General features: G+C 45.2%; 1 protein-coding gene across 2 annotated transcripts in view; it reads left to right on the forward strand.

Annotated features, from left to right (window-relative positions):
* Positions 1-27,233, forward strand: part of MRPL42 (mitochondrial ribosomal protein L42) — a 159,810-nt gene that overhangs the window by 41,303 nt on the left and 91,274 nt on the right. The gene's annotated exons all lie outside the window — the stretch shown is intronic.

Here is a 27,233-nt window from a genome sequence, read left to right on the forward strand (position 1 = left end):
CTTCCTGGTTTTTAACCAGGACTTATCTACCTGGTGTTTCCACTTCAAGCTTCCTCGCAGCCAACTTGGAATTGCACCTTGGTCCTGGTCTACTGTTACCATTGACTTGCATTGGATACTTTACTTTGCTGGTGCATTTTCCACTCTCTTCTTTGAAATATTAATATCCGGTTCCAATTACTGAATTTGTGTTGTTTGGTATCATTTTGCAAACGTTTTTCTTAACTTTATATATTGGAGTAGGATTATTGTGTTGTGTTTTTAACTTCTTTACTTTTTTGATACTTGTAATTGCTTTACATATTTATTTAAGTTAAGATTGTCTGCCCAGTGCCATAGCTATCAGGGACTGAGCTGAGTTTTAAGTTACTAAAACCTTTAACTGCCCAGTTTAAGTGACGTTATTAATTGACTTTATTAACTGTGGTGGACTACTATCCATCGCATCTAATAATTCACTTTAGTGCCAAATTTTAAACTTTCCAGAGTTAAAAAAGAATGACATCCAAATATCGTATACTTATCCTTGCCAAAAATAAACGGTCTAGTTGCTCGGTGTTTTGTCTCTTCTTAAAATAAAAATCCCTGTGCAAGGTTAGCGCAGAACTGTATGCTAAAAATATTAGTTCCAATTTGGATGAATAAAAAGATCTTAATGATCCATCAAAGGGAAACCCCTCCTGCATTCCTCCGAGATAAATGCTGAAAGATAGGCATGGTCACATTCTGTAACACGCTTGCATTTGCCTCGTCGTGACGGTATTTTGTTTCTTGTAGGACCTCACGTGCTCACCCTTTTGGTGATGTGACTTTCTTTCATCGAAGCATGTTCTTTTTGACAATCATTGACCTGTATTTTTATCAAAACTAAAATAACTATGCAATTGGAGATCGGGAGCTTTTCAGTCTTGCCTCTATTATGAAGCGCTTTTGCTGCCTGGAACTATCTTAAGAAATTCGATCGCCACAATTTAGACCCAATTTAAATTATTTTCTGTAATTAAGTGTTTACAACCAAAGCTAGCAGTTATTTCCCTCTCACACATTAAAAAAAAAAAAAGAATTGTTTGTATAAAATATATTTTCCACGTTATGATGATCGAGTGAATTGCAGTTTGGAAGTGGTCTCCTCATTGACAAAAGCAAGCACTGGAAAATGTTGCATTCTTCTAGAACAGTCAATAAATGGTGATACGTTTAAATTATATGCATGGTTATATTTGAGCCACAATTTTTCGTATCTGTACTGCAGCTGTTCGGTGCACATAAATATTATTTTTGCACGTATAGCTTCAAAATGTGTGGCTTCCCGCTTGAATGCCGAAGACTGTCTTCATCATCATGTTAAAGACATGGATGTTATGGAAACTTGATGCACATGTCATTTATGTCTCTAATTTAACACAGGATGCTTTACAAGAGCTGTATATTTTTTTATGTGCATTTCCATTTAAAAGTGTACGTCTTTATGTCTGCAGAACATGACTAATTCAGTATACATTTACACAGCATGAGCAGACTGGGCGAGGTACCCTCTTAAAGTATGCTTAGAGATTGGTAAACAAAACTGTGGCAATATTAGTTCCTTGTGCATTGTTCCCATTAGGATAATTTTGGTTAGTTACCAAAGAGCGTCCAGTTTCTGGCTGCACACCTGGCCTCTTATAAAGTTGATTAGGCTGCACTGGCACATTTGACACCCTACGCTTCAAACTAAGCTGATGCTGCCGTTACCAGAATTCTAATTCGGGCTTCCCTGAAACCTGATCTACGGTGCCTCAAGTTCATCCTAAAGCAGGGTTAGGCCAGACTCTGCAGCACCTGTCCTCTCTCCTGCCGTTGGCCAGATGCAGAATTAAAGTTGGTGGCCTCCCATCGAATAGGCGTTAACAGATCTGCCTGCTGTGGCAAAGTATCCCCCCAAAGTTAATATCCCCAAAGGTACCACAGACGGCAATGACATCAAGTTTGACACCTGGCGTCGTCCTCATTGAACCTGAATTTTACCTGAGGGCTGTCAGTACAGCTGGACCATTCCTCATTCAGGCAGGCGTTTCCTCACTGAGAGGTTATGTCCTCCCAATTCCTTCACAGTAAATCTGATTTCTGTGGTCGAATGCTTCAACTTTAATAGGGAATTCTAAAGGTACCTAGGGTTTGTGGATTCCCCCTGGAGGGGACTGAGAAAATAGGCAAAAAATAGCAAACGTTTGAGTTTTTTTTTTTTTTGGGAAAAATAGGGAAAAAGTGTTCCAGATAATAGTCTGTTTTTCTTTTTCCTAAAAATGGTGTCCATGAACGGTTTGCTGTACTAAAGTCACAATCTTCCCAGCTTCCAGGAACATGCAGAACTGAATAAAAAAATCTGCTTTTGTACCATAGTTTGGCATTTTTCTAAGAGGTAGTGCATTTTTCCTATTTTTTTGTGCTCTCAACCTACTTCCAGGTTGTGGTGGACACCAGTGTGAAACCCATGGGTGATCCAGAAAAGCTTTAGATATCTGTAAAGTAGATACAGTTCTGAATTCAGCAAGAGTTCATATGTGTATATTACTCAAGGCTTTCCCAAGGAAAATAACTTGAAATATTGAAAATGAGTAGGAAAAAATTGCTATTTGTGACACCATTTTCATATGTAACTTTTTGTCACAATGGCTGATTGACAAAAGAAATATACCGTTACATACACTAGACCCTTCTGGTTGTGGGGATATATAGGGTTGGTAGACTTTCCAAGAACGCAAGGTACCCAGAGCCAACAACTGAGCTATATCGTACAATGGTTTTACATTGAGTAAAGAGTATAAACCAATTCATATAGCGAAATAGGCAGAGTGAAAAATGTGTATCAAGGAAATCTACGTATTTCTGAAATGGGCACAAGAAATAGAGTTTAGGAGCACTGTTTGTTTTTGCACATGTCTGAATTTGTGGGTACTCCTACTAGTGTATGATTCAAAGGGTATTTTTCAAATTGTCATCTTTTGAATACACTAGCTTACGTTTGAAAGGTACAAATGCAATGAAATCCAATAACAACCGTTCTACTATTCTGTGCTCCCTCAAGTCTTCAAATGAAAATGGTAGCTCACTTGTGTGGGTATGTTTGGTGCTTGCAACAGGCAATAGCTAAAAACGTACTGAGGAGGATTCACATTTTTTCACCAAGGGCTGACCCTTTTTTCCAGTGTGGGTAGTTCTAAATTTTAGACCTTAGCTCAGCTGGCACAATGGGAAACCTAGCCAACCTGTATATTTTTGAAAACTAGGTGCCTTGGAGTATCCAGGGTGGGCTGACTTGTGCAAGTCTCACCATGTTTATTTCACCCAGAATCCCTTGCAAACCTCAAACCTTGACTAAAAAACAATTTCTGTGTTGGAAAGTTCGGGAACTTGAGGGAAACCACAAATTTTTCTCAACGCGGCATTCTCAAGTCTCCCAATTAAAAAAATGGTACCTCACTTGTGTGGGTAGGCCTACTGCCTGTGACAGAAACTGATCAAACCAAGGTCAATCAGAGTCCCCTAGCAAGGGCTCCCGTTGACCTTGGTGTTTGAGCCATTCCTGTAGCAGGTAGTAAGCCCAGCCACACAATTGGGACAGCATTTTTATCGGAACAAATTGAGGGTAATGCAGAGTGGTAGGAAGTTTGTGGATTCCTGTAGATTCTGGAACTTCCTATCACAGAAATGGAAGGTAAGCATGTGATTTCATTCAGTTTGAGGTTTGTAGACCATTGTGGATAAGAAAACCTTGTGGGATCCACACAAGGCAAACCACCTTGGACTTCCTTTATCTAGTTTTCAAGAATGTTGTGGTTTGCATAGGTGATGCCACAGCACAACCCCAAATACCGCACCTACCCCTATTGCTAATCTCTCAAGTCAGCGACTTAGGGCCTTTTGTCTCTTTCTCTCTTGGGCCATCCACACAAGTTGGGGTACCATTCTTATCGGGGGGTGTTGGAACTCACTGTGGTCTGAAACCTGTGGCTTCACGTAGATTCCATGTCTTTCAGTCACAGAAATGTGATGAAAATGTATGCTTCTCAACAAATTTTAACATTTACAAGGGCTTCTGGGTAATATTATCTGGTGAGGGCTATGCAAGTCATGCACTCCTGGGCTCCCTCTGGCTTTCTAGTTGAATTTTTTTTTCAGGTTTGCCTAAGTGCCAGCTGAGCTAGTGCCCAAATCCACAGCTACTCATAAATGACAAAAAAGGAGTTCTTAGTAAGAGGTGTCTTACCGCCACAGATATAAATCTGGTACTAAGTTGTTAGTTAATCCACTGCTTACACTGGTTGGTTTTAGCGCCTTCAGAAATGATGGCTTCAAAGCACAAATTCTTATCAGAGTATCTGAATATTGATAGCAAGACTTCAGAAGGTGAGCCATATAGGCATGGCAAGGCACCAACCCCTTTATGATCACATGCAATTCACACACGACACACAAGATTTTCATACCTCCAGCCGCGGGCCCAGTCCAACCTATCAATGTACTTAAATCAACATACTGCGGCCATGCAAGGGCCCATCACATTGATACGCCACAGGATGGAATCAGTTTAAGTGCATTTACCACCTGTCAAGTAGCTGACTCCTTTCTGAACATTAACAAACTCATGCCTAGTGAACCTTTACTAATGGCTCCCATAACAGTTACATGGGCTCAGGAAGAAATGTCTTGGATGCGTCTTTAGCAAGCTCATTGTGGAAAATCCAACTCCTTACAGTTTGTGGTCACAAGTTGGGATGTCGGAGTATGCCTTCCGAGGCCTCATTCATCTAAGAAAACTAAGGCAAACATGCTGGGGAATACTGCCTGAGTTCCCTAAAGTAATACGCCAAACAAATGGCCTGTGGGACTCATTCACCAACACTTATACTTTTGCTTTGATAGTGTGAAAGCTCAACTGCTAACTTTTATCATACCCAATGGTATTGAAAAAGGGTACATGACACAATATCTTGTATGATGATTGATTTCACATCTTATACTAAAGATGTGAAAACAATCATCATACAAGATATGGGCCCTCATTACGAGTGTGGCGGTCTGGAGACTGCCACACGTGGTGGCAGTCTTACCGTCGCGGGCCCAGTGGTAAAGACGTTGTATTATGACATTGGTGGTTTGGCCGAAGCCCAAGGGCCACAACGCCGCCAGTACCGCCAGAGTGGTCGAACTGCCGGAGGTGAGCACCCGCCTGCATACATTCCACCACCCTCCCTCCGCATACTTACAGCCCCAGCCCCCTCAGCATACTTGCACACCCCCACCCACGCATACAGACACCCCCACCCCTCCACACACACCCTCCACGCATGCATACACACACACACACACACACACACACTACCCCGTCCCCTCCCCCTTCTCTTTCGGTCAGTCCACCTACCTGTCTGGGCGAGGTGGTCATCCGGGAGGGGATGCAAATCAGCGGGTCCAGAGCTGCACCGCCATGCCGAGACCGCCGTGCTTTATTATGTCTCATAATACGGCGGGCGGAGTCCTTGCGGCGTGGCGGTGCTAGTGGTCGAACCGCCTCTCACCTGCTGTTGGTCAGGCCGACGGTGTCTGACTTTCACCTGTCAATGGAAGGGAATCCATTGGTGAGTCATTAAACGGCGGTCTTCGGACCGCTAACACTAGCAGTCTTTTGGCGCCCACGACAATGGCGGTCTTGCCAAAAGACCGCCAATGTCTTAAGGAGGGCCATTGTGCCTTGTACATTATTACTTGAGCTTGCATACTTTCAAAGCAAGCAGAAATGTTGGTGACTAAGTCTCATGAGACCTTTGTTTGACTTGTTACATTTACTCTGGTTCTCGTGGGCAATCAGGGTAGTCCTTGTGCAGTATACAAAAGTTCCCTAAAAAGCACTTTAAAATATAGTCAAGCCTTTAACATTTTGTTTTACAGGGTACTCCGTGACACATGTTCTGTCCACCGTTATGTGCATTGTGAGGGACTATAATGCACTGGTCAATCTGCAAACAGAATACCTACCATGTTCTGATGGGGGATAAAGGTGTTGAGCAGGCCATAAAGTCCATGATTTCCTCAAGTAGAGGAACTAAAATTCTGCAGCTGCTAGCCTCGCAAAGTAGTGGCCCATAGAAGGTAAGTATCCATACACAGCCATTGAAAGGTTTACCTAATGGCAGCTTCACCTCAGTCGATATCCCAGCCCGTCACTTTTGTATGATACAACATAAATCAAATAGGAAAACACAGGGTTGGCTTGGATGGGCACTGGGGACAGTAAATATGACTCTCCTGCTTTTCCCTGCTTAGAGCAGGCCTTATGATGAAGACGTGGTCAAGCCCTTTTGGGTGTTACAGGGATACGGATCAGCAAAGTGTCACTTCTGCAGCCTTGCCACGTCCTCCAGAATATGTGAAGCGGAGGCTGCTGCTTCTGTAGCAATAAAACTTTCAATTACTGACAACTGAAAGTCCAGGAAAGACATGATTCTTCCTGTGGTTGTCTGACGATAAACAACATAAGCATTGTACGCTACTGCCTGGATCAGGTGGACAAACAGTTTCTTGTACCAAGGAACCTTGTCATTCTGATCAACTCTGCCCATGTACTTGTTGTACTCAAGTATACAGGTGGACTTGTGAACTTCTGCCATCTGACCCATACTGTGACGCGCTCTCATCATGAATTGTAGTGAGCACGTACACATCACGTCTATCCAAGAACTTGACTGTAAGCAGTCCGTTGGAACACAGTGCAGTGATCTGAGATTTCTAGATCTTCTTGCAAACACGCTCCTGTGGGAATCCACTGCGGCAAAAACAAACTGTACTGCAGGCTACAGTGCTAGCTTTGTACAGCTCTACTCCCATATAGAAACTGTCAACATAAATGTTATAAACCTTATTAAGGAGTGGCTGGATAAGCTCCCTTAAAATCTTTCCTGTTACTCCTAGCATGGGAGGACAACCTACAGGATTTTAGAGTGGAGTCCTTCCCTGTATATCCTCTCAAGCTGGACACCTAGCTAGTAGAGCTCTCACACAGCATGTACAGCTTGATGCCATTGTGAGCGCTTTTGCTTGCAATGTACTCCCTGAATCGCAGCAATCGTTTGTACAGGATCAAGGACTCATTGACTGCTATATTCTTTCCAGGAGTATAAATCTCTGGAAACCTGGCAGACAAATGTTCCACAACAGGCCAAATTTTGAACCACCCATCATGGTCTGGATGGTCCTGAGGCAGTGCAACAGAATTGTTATTGAATTGCAACATGTGGTGCAATAGCGGAAAGAATGATCTCTGCTCATTTTGGTGCAAAGATGTGGGTTACCCAAACTGTGCAAGTAGACCAGTAAGACTGCAAGGTTAGTTTCTGCACTAACCCCATTTTGAGCATTCGGCCCAAAAATATATTTTTCTTCTCAAGCAAAGTCCGAGTCCGTTGTTGTGCACTAGAACGAGGCCCTAGAGTGCCTCCATTCTCCCTTAGAAATTGTTTGGCATGCAAATTTGTTTGCTGCAGAATTCGCTGAAGGAAGTCAGTATCCCAAAAGAGATGGGCATAGTTAATTGGCTGTAGTCAACTGGCCAAAAGTTTGCCATATCGACTTTACATACAGCGTGCCAGAGAAAAGCAGTCTTTGGGGCGTACCTCAATTGGGGGCCTGCCAAGAGAGCACTCAGTCTGTGCTTTCCGCTGCATGTGCATACTCTCTGGGTTGGTCTAACCTGCTACGGTCACCCCGCTGTGCTGTGCTTGCGAAGGGACAGCACGACTGCCATGATTGTGTCCCTCAGAATTTCAGGAAGATTAGTCGTCAAATGGGGCTCGGCCGACTGAAAAATAATTTCCAGATTCTGCTTCATTTTCCTCTCCCTCACAAGCTACCTCAGTATCTGCTGTCTCAGTCTCTGATCATGCCTCAGAGCTGTCCTCCATAACCCGAGTTAGGGCTTGGGCAGCAGTTATCCACCGAGACGCCATCTGTGCTACTGGCTAGAACTGCCATTCTTAAATACTATCCTACGTAGAAGGCTGATTTGTTCTAAAACTGTTGTTGGGTAGGTGTGTGCATTAGAGATGTGTGCAATAGTAAATAAAGATGAATCACATTGCAGGTTCTCCAAAGACACTAAAAAAAGACACAGTTTTACTTCCCTTGCCAAATACCCATAAACACAGCCTTTAGCACTGGTGGTGCCCAGTGCAACAGTCATTTTTGACAAACTCCCCGCAACCACTTCCTTGGCAAGTTAGTAACAGTCACTGTTCTACATTAGAGTTGTATCTGATGAACTGCGGCAACAAAAAACCTCAATGACAAAAACAGTAATCCACTCAGACATCCACATAAAATACAGATCTGTGCAGTATGCATTCTTTGCTTCAGGCATATTAACCCTCTTTGTTACTTCATGGAGAGTCAAAACTGGCATTAGATAAAACTCCATCTCTCTTTGTAGCAGGAACATTAATCACAAGAGTTATCTTGTCATTTTTATTGCTACCTGGAAGCTAGATATACAAGGAACTCTACAGCTGGTGTCAGCTCCCCGCTCCCCAGGTCGGCGCCAGTTTCACTGCCCTAAAGCTGTATGTGTGTGTGTGTGTGTGTGTGTGTGTGTGTGTATATATATATATATTCACTGAAAAAAACAAAGGTTACAGGTACGTTATAGTTAGGCTTACATTTCACTTGTACAAAACCGCCTAAAGTCAGCAGTTATAATTACCTGAGTTAACTATGACCTATGCTCCTGCAATGCACTGCTTATGACTTCACTTATTACATCACTCATGACATGGTCAGTGACATCACTGGTGCCATCTCAAATGACATCACTGATGCATCATCCAGTGAGTGTGAGTGTTTTCTAGAAGTGTGAATGTTAGGCATATATACCAAGGTACTAAAAAAGTTTTAAATAATATATTTTCTGAACTACTGAGTTTTGCTATTTCTAACCTATTGTGTGAGTAGCTGTGTAACCATGTGTGTCAGTGTGTGAGTGGGTGTCTAAGTGCCTCTGTGGGTGGGTGTGTGTGAGTGCTTTTGTGGGTGTATAAGAAGGTATGTGGATAGGTGTGTGGGTGAGTGGCTGTGTGAGTTACTATTGGGGAGTGAGTGGGTGTGTGAGTGGCTGTTTGGGTGAGTGGGCATGTAGGTGACTGGGTGTGGGAGTGGGTGTCTGAATGGCTGTATGAGTGAATGACTGGCTGTGTGGGTGAGGTCAGTTGTTTGATTGGCAGTTAAATTAAGTGAGTTGGTTGTGAGTGGCTGTATTGTAGAGTCTGTGTCTGTGCGAATGGGTGCATGGGTGAGTGAGCGGATGTGTGAGTACAGGTATGGATGTGTGAATGGGTATGTAAGTGGGTGTGTGAGTGTATGGGTGAGTGAGTGACTGTGTTGAAAGGCTGTATGGGTGAGTGGGTATATAGGTGAGTGGGCGTGTAAGTAGCTGTATAGGTGAGCGTGTGGCTCTGAGTGGCTGTATGAGTAAGTGACTGGTTGTATAAGTAGCTGTATGGGTGAGTGAGTGGTTGTGTGAGTGCCTGAGAGAGTGGGTGTGTGAGTGGCTCTATGGATGAGTGAGTGGTTAATGTTAGTACTTGTATTGGTCTGTGAATGGGTTTGTGAGTGTCTTTGTGGATACACGAGTGGGTGTATTAGAGTTTGTATAGGGGTGAGAGTGGGTGTGTGAGTGCTTCTATGGATGATGTAATCAGCGATGTTATATGAGATGTCATCGGTGATGTCACTGACCATGTCATGAGTGATGTAATATGAGGTCGTAGCAGTACTTTGCAGAGGCGTAAATTATAATTAGCTCAGGTAACTAAATGCTAAATTTCACTGGTTTTGTACAAGTGAAATGTGAGCCTATCTATAACGCCCCTGTAACACTTTTTTTTCAGTGTATTTCTAAGGGTTTTTAAATTTTATTTCCTAACTGTAACCACTAACCTTTGACAGTGAGTGTGAGCATAAGTGTCTCAGTAGGTCTGTGAGTGACTGAGTGTGCCTGTTAGTGGGTGGGAGTGTGTGTGTCTAAGTAGGTCTTTCAGTAGGTGCGTGAGTATCTAAGTGCATCTGTGAGTGGGTACATGAGTCTGACTGGGTGCGTGGGCCTGGCTGGGTCTGAGAGGGGCTGTGAGTGCGTGCTGTGAGTGAGTACATGAGTCTCTTAGTGTGTCTGTGAGTGTCTGAGTGGGTGTGTCAGCTGCATGAGTGCCTCAGCTTCAAAGGAACCCCTCCTGCCCATTTATCCAACAAGAGTCCACAGTTTTGCACAAAATGTCTACCCAACTGAAGTAGTTTCTACTGGTTAGTTAGTAATTGTTACCTCGTTGGGTAAATGTCCGCTGTGTTTTATACACTACCGCTGTGTAATGGGTCAAGAGGGGATGTCTCCAGCGACCTTGTGTACGTTTGGCAAAATGATTGTTCCTTGTACGTCTTTCTCCAGAATTCTGTGATAACATGAATCCTCCTATAAAGAGGCCAGTGAGACTACAAAGACGTAAATCTCCACCAAACCAAGGTCCTTCCTCTTAGCTATATGACACAAGTCCTTCTTTGTTTGGTGGGGATGTCCTCAAATTCCTCGGCATCAAGAACGCGCCTCCAAAATCTGTGGGAAAGGCACTGGTGGGCTCTCTGGTAAGCTGTCCATCATCCTGGCAAAAGGTGGGAAGCCCTTTGCATACTACTAAGGTAGGCGGGGCACCCTCCCCCAGCCGATTTCGGCCCTGGGAACCACATCCCCCAGTGGCCACCACAACTCAGTGGGGTTGGTGGGCTACCTCCCTCTGCCCATTTTGGCCCCCGGGATCCCATCCCGTGGGGCCTGGCCAGGTCTTCAAGGGTCCATAGTCGCCAGTAGGTAGTTATAGTTAGGGCCATGTTTCCATTGAATAATTGTTTTTAGATTTGGCTATATCTCTGGCACGTTTGACGAATCTTCACAAAATATTTCCAAAAGAGTGAGCCAAAGAATCTTGTGCATGCAAAGTTTTGGGGGGACCAAGAAAAAAAAGGGGGGAGAGTGATGGAAAAAAAAAAGTGCATTTCCCATATTAATTTCCCTACAACCTGAACCACTAGACGGAATTACACCGAATTTGGTAGAAAGGTAGCTTTCGGTACACAGATGCCGCTTTTTGTGTAAATCAAGCAAAATTAAAGGAAAACCAGATTTGTATGTCTAGAGGCAATCTAGAGAAATTCAGCATGTATGATTAGTTATTTCGAGTAACTCTTAACTCTCAGCCTACGGTAACTGTAACTCACCCCCTCGTCAAGCACTGCTAATTACCCCAGATATTACAGCACTCATGACAACTTTTTAGAACGTCAATAAAAATATCAATGCAACAGAAGTCAGATTATTGAAGGAAAAAAAACTCTGCATGGTGATCTAGTTACCTTAGGCCGTGAGTTATAGTTACTTGAAATAACTCTAACAATATCTGCTGAATTTCTCCTGCTTTGTGTGAGTAAATTCAGAACCTAACTATAACGTCCCTGTAACCTTTGTTTTTTTTTTTTATTAAAGTGATTATTTATATATATCTATAGCAATATCTTTTTTTCTCATTTTTTTGTTTTATATGCGCATTGCTACCTTAGGGGCCGATTGACGCCCATAGGGAAGCTGCTTGTTTAAAACAAAAACGGGCCCCACTGGGGTTTGGCCCATGATCAAAAGGTCTGACACCATACTCACCCCGAACTGCCACCCCACCCCACCCCAGACAAGTTCACTAAAAGCTTTTTTTTTTTTTTTTTTTTTTTTTAACACAAATGGGCCCATACCCCAACCCTCGAATGGATCTCCCAGGTGGCCTAGTCGGTTTCCTGGCAGTTTATCGCAGCAGTCCCGTGATTCACTGCCAGGAAACAGTGTCAGAGAGGCCTCCCTGAAACGTGGGGAGGCCCATTTCGACCTTTTTTCACCACTGCAGTAAAGAGAGGGCTTATCTGCTCGTTTCTTTGCTTCAGTTGGGAGTATTGTGACATCATCACAAAGCGATTCTGTGTCTCACCCTGGTTTTTTTAATTTTTTTATTTTGCCCTCCCGTGTGTTGGCCAAATGGCCGCCCTTAAGGGGTTAAGGCCCTCTCGTCCATTTTGTATCGTTTGACTACGTGAGTCCAGGTTCTTTTTCTTGTTTGAAATTTTCTTCAATCTCTTTGCGTTTCATACCTTCAAATAACCAAAGCGATCCTACAGCTTTGTCTAGCTTTGGTCAGTGCTTGTTACCCCCTTGCCTATTATATTTACTAACAGTTTGTTCATTGTCTTCAAGCTCCCTCATGGTGCTACATTGTGTATCCCACCATATTCCTAACTGCAAGTTGTTGAACTTTGCTCCTGAGAAGTTTTTCCCATCCCCATGGTGATGCGTAGCAGTTAGTCTGTGTAGCGGTGGAGGGAGGAGGAGTAAGTTGGGGGGGGCAGCCTCATTCCTCCTAATTTATTGGACCAGTTATTTGGTACTCTGTTTTTGTCTATGTCAATGATGTTAAAAAATCCCCGTCCAAGGCCGGTATTTCATTGTGATATGTTGGCCAAAAATCTCTTATACATCTTGTGTCTGAGGTGATCTACTAAAAATAGAAAACCAGGCGAGCCCCTTATGCATTGACAGCAGAAGTTATTTTCACATTACGCAAGAATGCTGAGGCAGCCATTCACTGGTTCATTAAGCTACTGCATAACAAAATAAATACTAAATTGCCATCATTGCATTGTTAAAGAAAAAATCCTCTCCTCCAATGTGTCACCTAGGTTTTTTCGATCCATTTCTATGGTGGGAACAAATGGGATTGGTCAGTTCAATTAATAGCTTTTGTATCTAATAACATTGTTCAACAGGTTCATACATATGTTTGACCTGAGAATCACACTTTCAAGTGGTGGTGCAGCCACTGAGCCCGTTGTCTTTCCATGGCCAAGAAAATAAGTACCACTGACTGGTTGATGGCAACACTTGTGATTTATTGACCTTTGAACCTACAGAAATGAGTTTCAAAGTTATTTACTTAAATGGGTACTTTCTGGTATTTGCGTTTACGTAACCATTAAACCATAATAATAAAGTTGTTTATAGCCAGATGCCATTGCTGCATTTTTTGTATATATTAACCACTTCGCTGCCAGGCCTTTTCCCCCTCCTGTGCCAGGCCTTTTTTTGCCTATTTGGGGCAGTTCGCGCTTAGGCCCTCATAACTTTTTGTCCACATAAGCTAACCAAGCCAAATTTGCGTCCTTTTTTTCCAACATCCTAGCGATTCTAAAGGTACCCAGACTTTGTGGGTTCCCCTGAAGGAGGCCAAGAAATTGGCCAAAATACAGTGAAAATTTCGTTTTTTTCAAAAAAATTGGAAAAAGGGGCTGCAGAAGAAGGCTTGTGGTTTTTCCCCTGAAAATGGCATCAACAAAGGGTTTGCGGTGCTAAACTCAGCAGCTTCCCAGCTTTCAGGAACAGGCGGACTTGAATCCGAAAACCCAATTTTTCAACATAATTTTGGCATTGTACTGGGGCATACCCCATTTGTGCAATTTTTTGTGCTTTCAGCCTCCTTCCAGTCAGTGACCGGAATGGTCATGAAACCAATGCTGGATCCCAGAAACCTAAACATTTCTGAAAAGTAGACAAAATTCTGAATTCATCAAGGGGTCATTTGTGTAGATCCTACAAGGGTTTCCTACAGAAAATAACAGCTGAAAAAGAAAAATATTGAAATTGAGGTGAAAAAAACATCAATTTTTCTCTACTTTTTACTCTGTAACTTTTCCCTGCAATGTCAGATTATCGAAAGCAATATACCGTTACGTCTGCTGGACTCCTCTGGTTGCGGGGATATATAGGGTTTGTAGGTTCATCAAGAACCCGAGGAACCCAGAGCCAATAAATGAGCTGCACCCTGCAGTGCGTTTTCATTCTATACCGGGTATACAGCAATTCATTTGCTGAAATATAAGGAGTAAAAAATTGCTATCAAGAAAACCTTTGCATTTCCAAAAAGGGCACAAGATAAGGTGTTGAGGAGCAGTGGTTATTTGCACATCTCTGAATTCCGGGGTGACCATAGTAGCACGTGAATTACAGGGAATTTCTCAAATAGATGTCTTTTTTACACACACTCCTATATTTGGAAGGAAAAAATGTAGAGAAAGACAAGGGGCAATAGAACTTGTTTTGCTAATCTATGTTCCCCCAAGTCTCCCGATAAAAATGGTACCTCACTTGTGTGGGTAGGCCTAGCACCCGCGACAGGATATGCCCCAAAACACAACGTGGACACATCACAGAAAACAGAGCTGTTTTTAGCAAAGTGACTACCTGTAGATTTTGGCCTCTAGCTCAGCCGCCACCTAGGGAAACCTACCAAACCTGTGCATTTCTGAAAACTAGAGACCTAGGGGAATCCAAGGAGGGGTGACTTGTGTGGCTCGGACCAGGTTCTGTTACCCAGAATCCTTTGCAAACCTCAAAATTTGGCTAAAAAAACACATGTTCCTCACATTTCTGTGGCAGAAAGTTCAGGAATCTGAGAGGAGCCACAAATTTCCTTCCACCCAGCATTCCCCCACGTCTCCCGATAAAAATGATACCTCACTTGTGTGGGTAGGCCTAGCGCCCGCGACAGGATATGCCCCAAAACACAACGTGGACACATCACAGAAAACAGAGCTGTTTTTAGCAAAGTGACTACCTGTAGATTTTGGCCTCTAGCTCAGCCGCCACCTAGGGAAACCTACCAAACCTGTGCATTTCTGAAAACTAGAGACCTAGGGGAATCCAAGGAGGGGTGACTTGTGTGGCTCGGACCAGGTTCGGTTACCCAGAATCCTTTGCAAACCTCAAAATTTGGCTAAAAAAACACATGTTCCTCACATTTCTGTGGCAGAAAGTTCTGGAATCTGAGAGGAGCCACAAATTTCCTTCCACCTAGCGTTCCCCCACGTATCCCGATAAAAATGATACCTCACTTGTGTGGGTAGGCCTAGCGCCCGCGACAGGATATGCCCCAAAACACAACGTGGACAAATCACAGAAAACAGAGCTGTTTTTAGCAAAGTGACTACCTGTAGATTTTGGCCTCTAGCTCAGCCGCCACCTAGGGAAACCTACCAAACCTGTGCATTTCTGAAAACTAGAGACCTAGGGGGATCCAAGGAGGGGTGACTTGCGGGGCTCGGACCAGGTTCTGTTACCCAGAATCCTTTGCAAACCTCAAAATTTGGCTAAAAAAACACATGTTCCTCACATTTCTGTGGCAGAAAGTTCTGGAATCTGAGAGGAGCCACAAATTTCCTTCCACCCAGCGTTCCCCCACGTCTCCCGATAAAAATGATACCTCACTTGTGTGGGTAGGCCTAGCGCCCGCGACAGGATATGCCCCAAAACACAACGTGGACATATCACAGAAAACAGAGCTGTTTTTAGCAAAGTGACTACCTGTAGATTTTGGCCTCTAGCTCAGCCGCCACCTAGGGAAACCTACCAAACCTATGCATTTCTGAAAACTAGAGACCTAGGGGAATCCAAGGAGGGGTGACTTGTGTGGCTCGGACGAGGTTCTGTTACCCAGAATCCTTTGCAAACCTCAAAATTTGGCTAAAAAAACACATGTTCCTCACATTTCTGTGGCAGAAAGTTCTGGAATCTGAGAGGAGCTACAAATTTCCTTCCACCCAGTGTTCCCCCAAGTCTCCCGATAAAAATGATACCTCACTTGCGTGGGTAAGCCTAGCGCCGGCGACAGGAAACACCCCAAAGCGCAACGTGGACACATCCTAAATTTTGGAAAAAAACAGAGGTGTTTTTTGCGAAGTGCCTACCTGTAGATTTTGGCCTCTAGCTCAGCCGGCACCTAGGGAAACCTACCAAACCTGTGCATTTCTGAAAACTAGAGACCTAGGGGAATCCAAGGAGGGGTGACTTGCGGGGCTCGGACCAGGTTCTGTTACCCAGAATCCTTTGCAAACATCAAAATTTGGCTAAAAAAACACATGTTCCTCACATTTCTGTGGCAGAAAGTTCTGGAATCTGAGAGGAGCTACAAATTTCCTTCCACCCAGCGTTCCCCCACGTCTCCCGATAAAAATGATACCTCACTTGTGTGGGTAGGCCTAGCGCCCGCGACAGGATATGCCCCAAAACACAACGTGGACATATCACAGAAAACAGAGCTGTTTTTAGCAAAGTGACTACCTGTAGATTTTGGCCTCTAGCTCAGCCGCCACCTAGGGAAACCTACCAAACCTGTGCATTTCTGAAAACTAGAGACCTAGGGGGATCCAAGGAGGGGTGACTTGCGGGGCTCGGACCAGGTTCTGTTACCCAGAATCCTTTGCAAACCTCAAAATTTGGCTAAAAAAACACATGTTCCTCACATTTCTGTGGCAGGAAGTTCTGGAATCTGAGAGGAGCCACAAATTTCCTTCCACCCAGCGTTCCCCCACGTCTCCCGATAAAAATGATACCTGACTTGTGTGGGTAGGCCTAGCGCCTGCGACAGGATATGCCCCAAAACACAACGTGGACATATCACAGAAAACAGAGCTGTTTTTAACAAAGTGACTACCTGTAGATTTTGGCCTCTAGCTCAGCCGCCACCTAGGGAAACCTACCAAACCTGTGCATTTCTGAAAACTAGAGACCTAGGGGGATCCAAGGAGGGGTGACTTGCGGGGCTCGGACCAGGTTCTGTTACCCAGAATCCTTTGCAAACCTCAAAATTTGGCTAAAAAAACACATGTCCCTCACATTTCTGTGGCAGAAAGTTCTGGAATCTGAGAGGAGCTACAAATTTCCTTCCACCCAGCGTTCCCCCAAGTCTCCCGATAAAAATGATACCTCACTTGCGTGGGTAGGCCTAGCGCCGGCGACAGGAAACACCCCAAAGCGCAACGTGGACACATCCTAAATTTTGGAAAAAAACAGAGGTGTTTTTTGCGAAGTGCCTACCTGTAGATTTTGGCCTCTAGCTCAGCCGCCACCTAGGGAAACCTACCAAACCTGTGCATTTCTGAAAACTAGAGACCTAGGGGAATCCAAGGAGGGGTGACTTGCGGGGCTCGGACCAGGTTCTGTTACCCAGAATCCTTTGCAAACCTCAAAATTTGGCTAAAATAACACATGTTCCTCACATTTCTGTGGCAGAAAGTTCTGGAATCTGAGAGGAGCTACAAATTTCCTTCCACCCAGCGTTCCCCCACGTCTCCCGATAAAAATGATACCTCACTTGTGTGGGTAGGCCTAGCGCCCGCGACAGGATATGCCCCAAAACACAACGTGGACATATCACAGAAAACAGAGCTGTTTTTAGCAAAGTGACTACCTGTAGATTTTGGCCTCTAGCTCAGCCGCCACCTAGGGAAACCTACCAAACCTGTGCATTTCTGAAAACTAGAGACCTAGGGGGATCCAAGGAGGGGTGACTTGCGGGGCTCGGACCAGGTTCTGTTACCCAGAATCCTTTGCAAACCTCAAAATTTGGCTAAAAAAACACATGTTCCTCACATTTCTGTGGCAGAAAGTTCTGGAATCTGAGAGGAGCCACAAATTTCCTTCCACCCAGCGTTCCCCCACGTCTCCCGATAAAAATGATACCTCACTTGTGTGGGTAGGCCTAGCGCCCGCGACAGGATATGCCCCAAAACACAACGTGGACATATCACAGAAAACAGAGCTGTTTTTAGCAAAGTGACTACCTGTAGATTTTGGCCTCTAGCTCAGCCGCCACCTAGGGAAACCTACCAAACCTGTGCATTTCTGAAAACTAGAGACCTAGGGGGATCCAAGGAGGGGTGACTTGCGGGGCTCGGACCAGGTTCTGTTACCCAGAATCCTTTGCAAACCTCAAAATTTGGCTAAAAAAACACATGTCCCTCACATTTCTGTGGCAGAAAGTTCTGGAATCTGAGAGGAGCTACAAATTTCCTTCCACCCAGCGTTCCCCCAAGTCTCCCGATAAAAATGATACCTCACTTGCGTGGGTAGGCCTAGCGCCTGCGACAGGAAACACCCCAAAGCGCAACGTGGACACATCCACAATTTTGGGAGAAAACAGTGCCTACCTGCGGATTTTGGCCTGTAGCTCACCCGGCGCCTAGGGAAACCTACCAAACCAGTGCATTTCTGAAAACTAGAGACCTAGGGGAATCCAAGGAGGGGTGACTTGCGGGGCTCGGACCAGGTTCTGTTACCCAGAATCCTTTGCAAACCTCAAAATTTGGCTAAAAAAACACATGTTCCTCACATTTCTGTGGCAGAAAGTTCTGGAATCTGATAGGAGCCACAAATTTCCTTCCACCCAGCGTTCCCCCAAGTCTCCCGATAAAAATGATACCTCACTTGTGTGGGTGGCCCAGGTGCCTGCAACATAATAAGGCCCAAAACCTGAAGGGATAGAAGGGATAGCACAGCAAGTTTATAAGGGCATATTCTTTTATACATCTTTAGACGGACTCTGCTTTGGGGACCCACATAAGTGAGGTGTCATTTTACTTGGGAGACTGAGGGGAAAACTGGGGAGTAGGAATTTTGTGCTGGAGCGGTGATCCTACTAAGAAAAATCAGGAAAATATGCTTTTTTATGCAAATTGTGAGGTTTACAGAGGAGTCTGGGTAAGAAAATGTTGGGGGAGCCACACAAGCCACACCTCCCTAGACTCCTTGGGGTGCCTAGTTTTAAAAAGTTTCTGGGTTTTGTAGGTTTCCCTACATGACGGCCGCACCCAGGACCAAAAACATAGGTGGGCCCTCCCCCCCAAACACAGGTATTTTTGGAATATATCACTTTGATGTGTGCACATACGTCCGTGATGTGCCAAACACTAAAATTGTGAAAAGAAACACACTTAGGTTATGTGAAGAAGACCCCTCACCCACCAACCAAGTTGGTGGCATGCTTCATCATCGGGGTCCCACCTGAGGCACCTAGCGTGTCTCAAGTGTGCTGCGACGCCTGATTACAGCGGAGCAGGTTTTGTCATTCGTACCACACATACTGGTTGGATTTGGCACAAGGGTGAGTGATGGTTCAGTAGATCAAATTTTATTAACAAGAGATTTCACAAAAGTGAAATGCACTGGTAATAACTGAAAGGCCAAAAAACTGAACCAATGACTCACAGCTCGTGAGCTGTAAAGCCACGACAAGGCACCAACCGCTTTACAGTCCATTCACACACCTTTCATACATGACATGCACTAGACCATTCACGCCGCCAGCCACGGGCCCAGCACATTACAAGACTCGCATCCACAGACAGCGCCAGTCAAGGGCCCATCACTTTCATACGCCCACATGCCTGATACAGCAATCACACCAGCTGATGAGTGTGTGGACTGGCGTTTGGCCGGCACTGCCAGCCAAGCGCCACCCCACCCACACCACCAGCCAAGCGCCACCCCACCCACACCGCCAGCCCAGCACCACCCCACACACACCGCCAGCCCAGCGCCACCCCACACACACCGCCAGCCAAGCGCCACCCCACACACACCGCCAGCCAAGCGCCACCCCACACACACCGCCAGCCAAGCGCCACCACACCCACGCCGCCAGCCAAGCGCCACTCTACACATGCCATCCCCTTTTTTTTGTTTTTAAACAACAAAGAAACCACTAATCATAAATTAGTACAAAACTACAAACACAAAAGCTCTAACTGAATACATGACTAATGCCAACCGTGAAACCGAACATATAAAAATATAAAACACCAGTTTACGCTCACGGAATTTCCCAATAATTCTTCTGTGTGTGGTAGCTCCTGAAACAGCCACCCACACACAGCCCAGGCTTTGAAGGACAATCAGGGCAGTACATCCTAGTCTCCTTCCTGATACCTCTTCGAGCACAGACTCTACATCTCTTAGCAGGAAAGTTTTTTTTGGCCGTGGGAGGAATGTGCTCAGCAAAGTGACGATCTTTCAATCTAGCCACATCCTCCACCACTGCTTCTCTAGGAACTCTTGCCTGTTCCAGCACAACAAGGCTAGCTATGATAGACTCCTGAAATTTCACAAATGTCATCCTTGACTCTGGAGAACTATCCTTAAACACAACAAAAGCATTAAAAGTTGCCAAGTGGAACAAGTGAAGCGCTAATTTCTTATACCACACATAAGACTTACGAGCAGCAGTGTAAGGTTCTAACCTCTGATCTACTCTATCAACACCACCCATGTGCTTATTATAGTCTAAGATGCACACAGGTTTGCGCACTTCGGCAACCTGACCCCAAACAGCCACAGGTGAAGTACTCTCATCATGGATGGTGCTTAGCATGTATACATCCCTCTTGTCTACAAATTTCAGAGCTAGCAGCTCATCATTCCGCAAGGCACTGCACTGTCCCTTCTCAAGTTTTTTACAGACAAGCTCTTTTGGATAGCCTTTCCGATTAGAGCGGATTGTGCCACAAGCAACAGTGTCCACTCTGAACAACTCCTTGAACAACCGAACTCCAGTGTAGAAGTTATCTACATATAAATGGTGACCTTTGTTAAACAGTCGTCTACCAAGTTCCCACACAATTTTCTCACTAACTCCAAAAGTGGGAGGACAACCAGGGGGGTCAATATTGGAATCCCTACCAGTGTAGACCCGGAAATTATAAACATATCCTGTACTACTTTCTGACAGCATATACAATTTAATTCCATACCGTGCCCTCTTGCTAGGAATGTACTGCCTAAAAACCAAACGACCCTTGAACAGGACCAAAGACTCATCTACAGATATTTCTTTCCCTGGAACATAGATCTCTGAAAACCGATCTACCAAATGATCAAGGACAGGTCTAATCTTAAAAAGACGGTCAGAATCAGGATGATCTCGTGGCAAGGCTAAAGCATTATCTACAAAATGCAACATCCGAAGAAGAAGCTCATACCGGTTACGACTCATGATGGCAGGAAATATAGCAGTTGCCATCAAGGGACTAGTAGACCAATATGAAGACAGCGACGGCTTCCTTATCAGCCCCATCAAAAAAGTTAAACCCAAGAACTTTTTCAACTCTTCCAGATTTGTGGGAATCCACCGGCTAGCTCTAGAGTGTGGCCTAAGTCTGGCAGCGTTGTCCCTCAAAAACTGCTCTGCATACAAATTAGTCTGCTCAACAATCTCTTCCAAAAATATATCGTCCATAAACAACTCAAAAAAGTTGACGGGCAAAAAGTTTTCCGTATTAACTCGACACCCTGGAAAACCAGTAAACGCAGGCAACTGTGGCTGCTCCATGTTTGGTGCAACCCATGCGTCGGGTCTTCCAATGGGAAGCCTTTCAGCCGCTGGCTCCTGCACCATTGGCACATCACTGTCCTCCTCTAAAACAGGCCCTTCATCAGCACTGAGAGTGGCTTCATCATCAGATGATTCATCTCTGACAGAAAATTCACTTCCAGAATCCTGCACTTCCTCCTCTGCCTCCGATGCAGAGTCAGTCTCATATTCATGGTCAGAAGATGACTCAAAAAGCACACTAACAACCTGCTGAGCGGTCATCCTACGGCTGGCCATGATCCTTCCTACTAAAATTAACTGGACAAATACACCACCAACAACCAGCACTGTGTAAGATAAGTAACAAAGTATAGGTTTATCACTAAGAATTATAAACTCAAAAACTATACTGCTCACTTGCCTGAAAAAGCTTGACTCACCAGCAACTACTCTGCACAGCCACAGCAATCACCAACGATATCCCACTAAAAAGAGAAAAAAAAAAGCAAATTAGACATAAGACAACACAATAATCATTGTGCATAACTCTAAGGACAATTTCACACACAATCCTGCATTCAGTACACCACCTACAAACATGTCATTCATGCATTGCAACAATACTCACTTGGAGTAAATTTATTTACTTACCTAAAACATGCAACTACGCAAACCGCAGGACAACTACTGCCAAAACTGCAACAAGCCACAGCAAAGTCAGCAAAAGCTTTGAACTAAAACAAAAAGGAGAAAAACTGTTATTATCATAAAAGTAAATACTTCGCCAGTTGACAAACACTCCGCCACTAACCATTTTTTCATTTTCCCGTGTCTAGTCTTCTCTGCTTGGGGGAAGATGGGCCTAAAAAAAAAATAGGCCAATCTACCCCCAAGGGGAGGGGGCAGAAATCACCCAGATTACATTGCACCATTTGGGGGGGGGCGACCCTTGCCCAAGGTGCCACACCCCCACACAAAGCACACACACACATACATAGTATCCCTGGCGCTATGGGGATTCTGCCCCCCTTGGGGACAGAAAGGCCTAAAAAATAGGCATATCTGCCCCCTAGGGGGGCAGAACTGCCCAAAAATACATGTGGGCCCCTGGGGGCGACCCTTGCCCAAGGGGCCGCCCCCCAACACAAAAAATACACATCAACAATAAAATCCCTGGTGTCTAGTGGCTTTCTGCCCCTAAAAATAGGGCCAATCTGCCCCCAAGGGGGGCAGAAACGACAATAAATACATTGCGCCCCTGGGGGGAGCGACCCTTGCCCAAGGGGCCACCCCCCAACACAAAGCACACATACATACATACTATTTCTGGCGCTATTGGGATTCTGCCCCCCTTGGGGGCAGAAAGGCCTAAAAAAAATAGGCCTCTCTGCCCCCAAGGGGGGCAGAACTGCCCAAAAATACATGAGGGCCCCTGGGGGCGACCCTTGCCCAAGGGGCCGCCCCCCAACACAAAAAATACACATCAACAATAAAATCCCTGGTGTCTAGTGGCTTTCTTTCCCCCTTGGTGGCAGATCGGCCTAAAAATAGGGCCAATCTGCCCCCAGGGGGGGCAGAAACGACGTAAAATACATTTGCCCCCAAAGGGGAGCGACCCTTGCCCAAGGGGCCGCCCCCCAACACAAAAAATACAAATCAACAATAAAATCCCTGGTGTCTAGTGGCTTTCTGCCCCCCTTGGGGGCAGATCGGCCTAAAAATAGGGCCAATCTGCCCCCAGGGGGGGCAGAAACGACGTAAAATACATGTGCCCCCAAAGGGGAGCGACCCTTGCCCAAGGGGCCGCCCCCCAACACAAAAAATACACAGCAAGAATAAAATCCCTGGTGTCTAGTGGCTTTCTGCCCCCCTTGGGGGCAGATCGGCCTAAAAATAGGGCCAATCTGCCCCCAGGGGGGGCAGAAACGACGTAAAAAGCATGTGCCCCCAAAGGGGAGCGACCCTTGCCCAAGGGGTCGCTCCCCTACACTAATATTCACTCACACACACACATACAGAAATCCCTGGTGTCTAGTGGGCATTCCTGCTGCCCGATCGCATCGCGATCGGGCAGCAGGAATGCTCAAAGAGACATCGAGGGAAAGGAAAACCCTTTCCTTTCCCTCGATGCCTCTCTGAGAGCACCCCCACCCCGCACGAAGGTGAAATACTCACCTTCTCCCTTGATGCGCTGGAAGCAAATGGCTTCCAGCGCGTCATTCCCCGTTTCCATGAAAGCAGCGCGCGATCGCGCGCTGACGTCATGGGGGGGGGGGGGGGTGGGCGTGAAAGGGGAAGGGATTCCCCTTTCAGCCCTGGCCTGGGGGTGTTGGGGGGCGGCCCTCGGGGGAAGCGCTAGCGCTTCCCCCGACTGCCAGTCCCTGGACGCCACACGGGCGCTGCCATGGACGTAACCATTACGTCCGTGGCGGGGAAGGGGTTAAAAGAGATGGACCATTAAACAACAATTTTCAGCCATTGTAACCTGCCAATGGTTTACTTTTTGACAACTTAATTCTTTGCTTTGGGTGGCCACATCCTTACAAGCGCTGTCTGTTGCAAGGCTATTGTTTACACTGGGCTTGGAGCACATCCATTGCTTACCATTATTTAGCTTCATTGCCATTCGCGTGCTTCTTATTCGTTGGCTTGTTTGTGCCTTTCTCGCTGTTATTGTGTAATGTATGTTTTTTCCCCCTGTCTCCATCGTGTACTTCTCCCCCCTCTGCTTGCTCCTGTTGCTCTTTCAAATGTCTCTTCTGTAATGTTCTTATGTGCTTATACCCCCCTTATTGCTTTTTCACCCATGTGCTTTAACAATCTTTTTGTCCATTTGCCTCCCCCACATTACCCTGTCTCCTTTTGCTTTCCCCACTCATGCCCTCTGTTTTCCTCCCCCACCCTCGCCCCTATATTGCTTCCCACACCAATCACCCCTTGTTGCTTTGCCCCCACCCTGCTGTGTTTCCCAACCCTCCGTCATTCCACCCACCACCTCCTTACCCCAGTGCTGCCCTCCCCAACACGTGCTACTCTCTTGTTTGCTTATCAGTCCAGTTCGGCAAACAGAAGAAAAAAATGGCCTCGCGTAATTCTGTAGACATGTGCATGCTTAGTGGAAGCCTACAAAATTACGCTGGTGGTATCATCATAGGTATTTTTTGTTCCTGTTTAAAAGTCATGCTGCACAGCATTGGGATGCTTTACAGCCCGGCTAGAATCATTGACAAAGCCAATAGTTCCCAAAAGCAAGACTACCCACTTTGCAGATGCTTGTTTTAGATCTCACCTACAGACCGCTTATAGCTGTCTGCTCGCAAAAGATCTCATACGGATCATACCAAAAGAATAGTTTGCTTAGTGCCCACCCATTACTTACCATTGGATGGCTTTTTTTGTCACTCATTTGCCTGCTTCTTATTTGACGGCTTTCCTTGGTTCTGTATTTGTCCCGGCCTAGAGCATTAAGGACCATATGTACGAACACTTTTTCCCATAGACATAGAATGGGTAAAAACCTCTGCTACATCTGGACCTTAGTCTTTACTATCCTTTTGATTGGTTGACTTGTACCCTTACACTACTCACATTCAAAACAACTTTTTTTCTTTTCCTTTATGCACTCAAAGGAGTTCATTTGCGTTCTGGCTCTCTTATGCCGTTACCTCCCAAATACCTGTTCCTGCATGTAGCATCTTGCTCTACCCCTCTTGTGCTGCTTTTCTTGCTCAAAACCGGTCCCCAAGCCCATGCTCTTTGTGTTGTTCCGATTTATTGTTACATTCCTGCCCCAAGGCTTAAAACTCATCTGTTGCTTCCCATTATCCCCCCCCCCACCCTACCCTCTCCTTCTTTGCTCTCCCACTTATTTTGGTTCTTTAAAAAAAAAAAAAAAAAAAAGTAGTTTTCATTTTTTGGGAGGTGCCTGGCATGCCCTAATTGCTACTGGGCTCCTCCCCATTGAAAAAGTGCTTTTGTGCAGGTGAAAATGATTTATTTTATATTTACTCTGACAGGTGGCATCCACCATCTTGGATCGGTAAAACTAAGCGAATCATCATGCATGTTCATGCCAACTGAATAATACGTGAAAGTGTCATGAGACTTACATACTGATTCGCGCCTCGCACCATCACATCATTTTTTGTTTTTGTTTTGCATTGATAAAGCAAATTTCTGAAAGACGAGACCTACTGCCTTTGACAATGCTTGTTTTCTTATTGGACATCTGTCTGCTAAGGGCCATTACCCCCACTCTTGTCTATCCTAGCTTCTCGTTTCATTCTTGGGTACATGACAACAACTCTAATGTCATACAAATCAAGTTCCCCAGAGTCCACACCAGTTTCCACTCATCCTCCCCTAACTTCGTGATCTACTCTAAACTGTACTCGAACAAAACAACAAATCTTTATTATGAGGGAGAAAAATCAATATATAGTACAAAGTCTAATTCATTCACAGGATAAATGCAGTCTAAAAATTGATCAATTCCGCAGCCTTCACCAATGTGACTTAGAGTTAATGAGTGCCTTCTTTACACTATCAAATTTCATTAATTCTCCAAAATTATAACTAATCCACTGATCTTCAAATTCTGTGTAATCACTTCTGACTGGATCTGCCCTTTAATATATAGAGTAGGGGGAGAAGGGGAGGGTCACTAACTGATGACACTCCATATGTTTAGCCCATCGATAGGGGGCTTGCAAAGCGAAATCCATCATCAAGAATGTGTTGTGCAGCAACAGTTTCAAAGAAGCTGTAGGGCTGCAATGCGAAGTCCTGTGTCTTCGTTGATGATGCTGTTGGCGAGGGGCTTACAATGCAAAGGCCTGCGTTGAGTATGCATCATGCTGTGGTAGTTCCAAGGAAGCTGCAGGCTGCAATGCAAGATTCTTTGTGGATGCATCCCACTACTGCGGTTCCAAAGCGGCTGCGAGGAGATGTCACACTGCATATGTTCTGCTCACAGGACCACAGCTGGGCTGGCAAAGCATCTTCGGGCCCCCTTCCAAGGGTCCAAAACTGGCTTGGCACCACTTGTCGGGGGGCTAGACTTGCAGCAGGCAGAATTGGGGTGCTGGGTTCGAGGTAGTTGTAGATTTTTCAGCCCCTGAGACTTTGATCAGGAGGCCAGCCATCTAGCCCTTGAAGTAATTCTGGGTGTCCTGGGGTCAAGGTGCTGGTCCATTCTTTCCTTTTCAGGCAGCAGGTCAGAGTGGCAGCCGTTCTTGAAGAGCAGCACAGCAGTCCTTCTGAGTCTTCCACAGGTACAGAGGTGGATGTGAGGGTCCGCTATTTATACCTTGTGCCCACTTTGAAGTAGGAGGAGGTTCTGGAGGTTTCCACCCACAGTGTCATTTGGAATTTCCTGCGTCTCTGCCCTGGTCCAGGGTTGTCTTGGGCACAAAAAACTAGTGTCACAATTCTTTGAGTATGCACAGACAGAGATGTGCAAGTGTGCTCAGTTACAGCTGCGCCCCCTCGTCAAGTCAGAAATAGCCCATCCTGCCAACACCCATCTCCCTTTTTTTCCCACTGTCTGGGTTACTAAATGTAATAAGCTAACACATCTTATCCTATGGGAGAGGCAGGCCTTGCAGTGCTGATAAATTCAATTGTAACCAGGACTTAAAAGTACATGTCCAACTTTTTAAATACAGTGCACCCTGCCATATGAACTGTTTAGGGCCTACCCTAGTGATGACTTCTATGTATTAAAAAGAAAGGTTTAGGTCTAGCAAAAGGTTTATTTCCCCAGATTGAAATGGCAGTTTAAAACTGCACATACACGCTGCAGTGGCAGGCCTGAGACATGTTTAAACTCCCTGTTTACTTATAGTACCCCTTTGCTACGGACTTACAAGTAAATTAAATAAATATGCAAATTGGGTATAAGCCAATCTCACCATGTTTAAAGGAGGGAGGAGTAAGACAAAGGGCCAAGTCCAATAACTCCTTATCAGGCTCCAGTGCAATCTT

This window comes from Pleurodeles waltl, chromosome 4_1, assembly GCF_031143425.1.
Source record: "Pleurodeles waltl isolate 20211129_DDA chromosome 4_1, aPleWal1.hap1.20221129, whole genome shotgun sequence".
Classification (NCBI taxonomy): Eukaryota; Metazoa; Chordata; class Amphibia; order Caudata; family Salamandridae; genus Pleurodeles; species Pleurodeles waltl.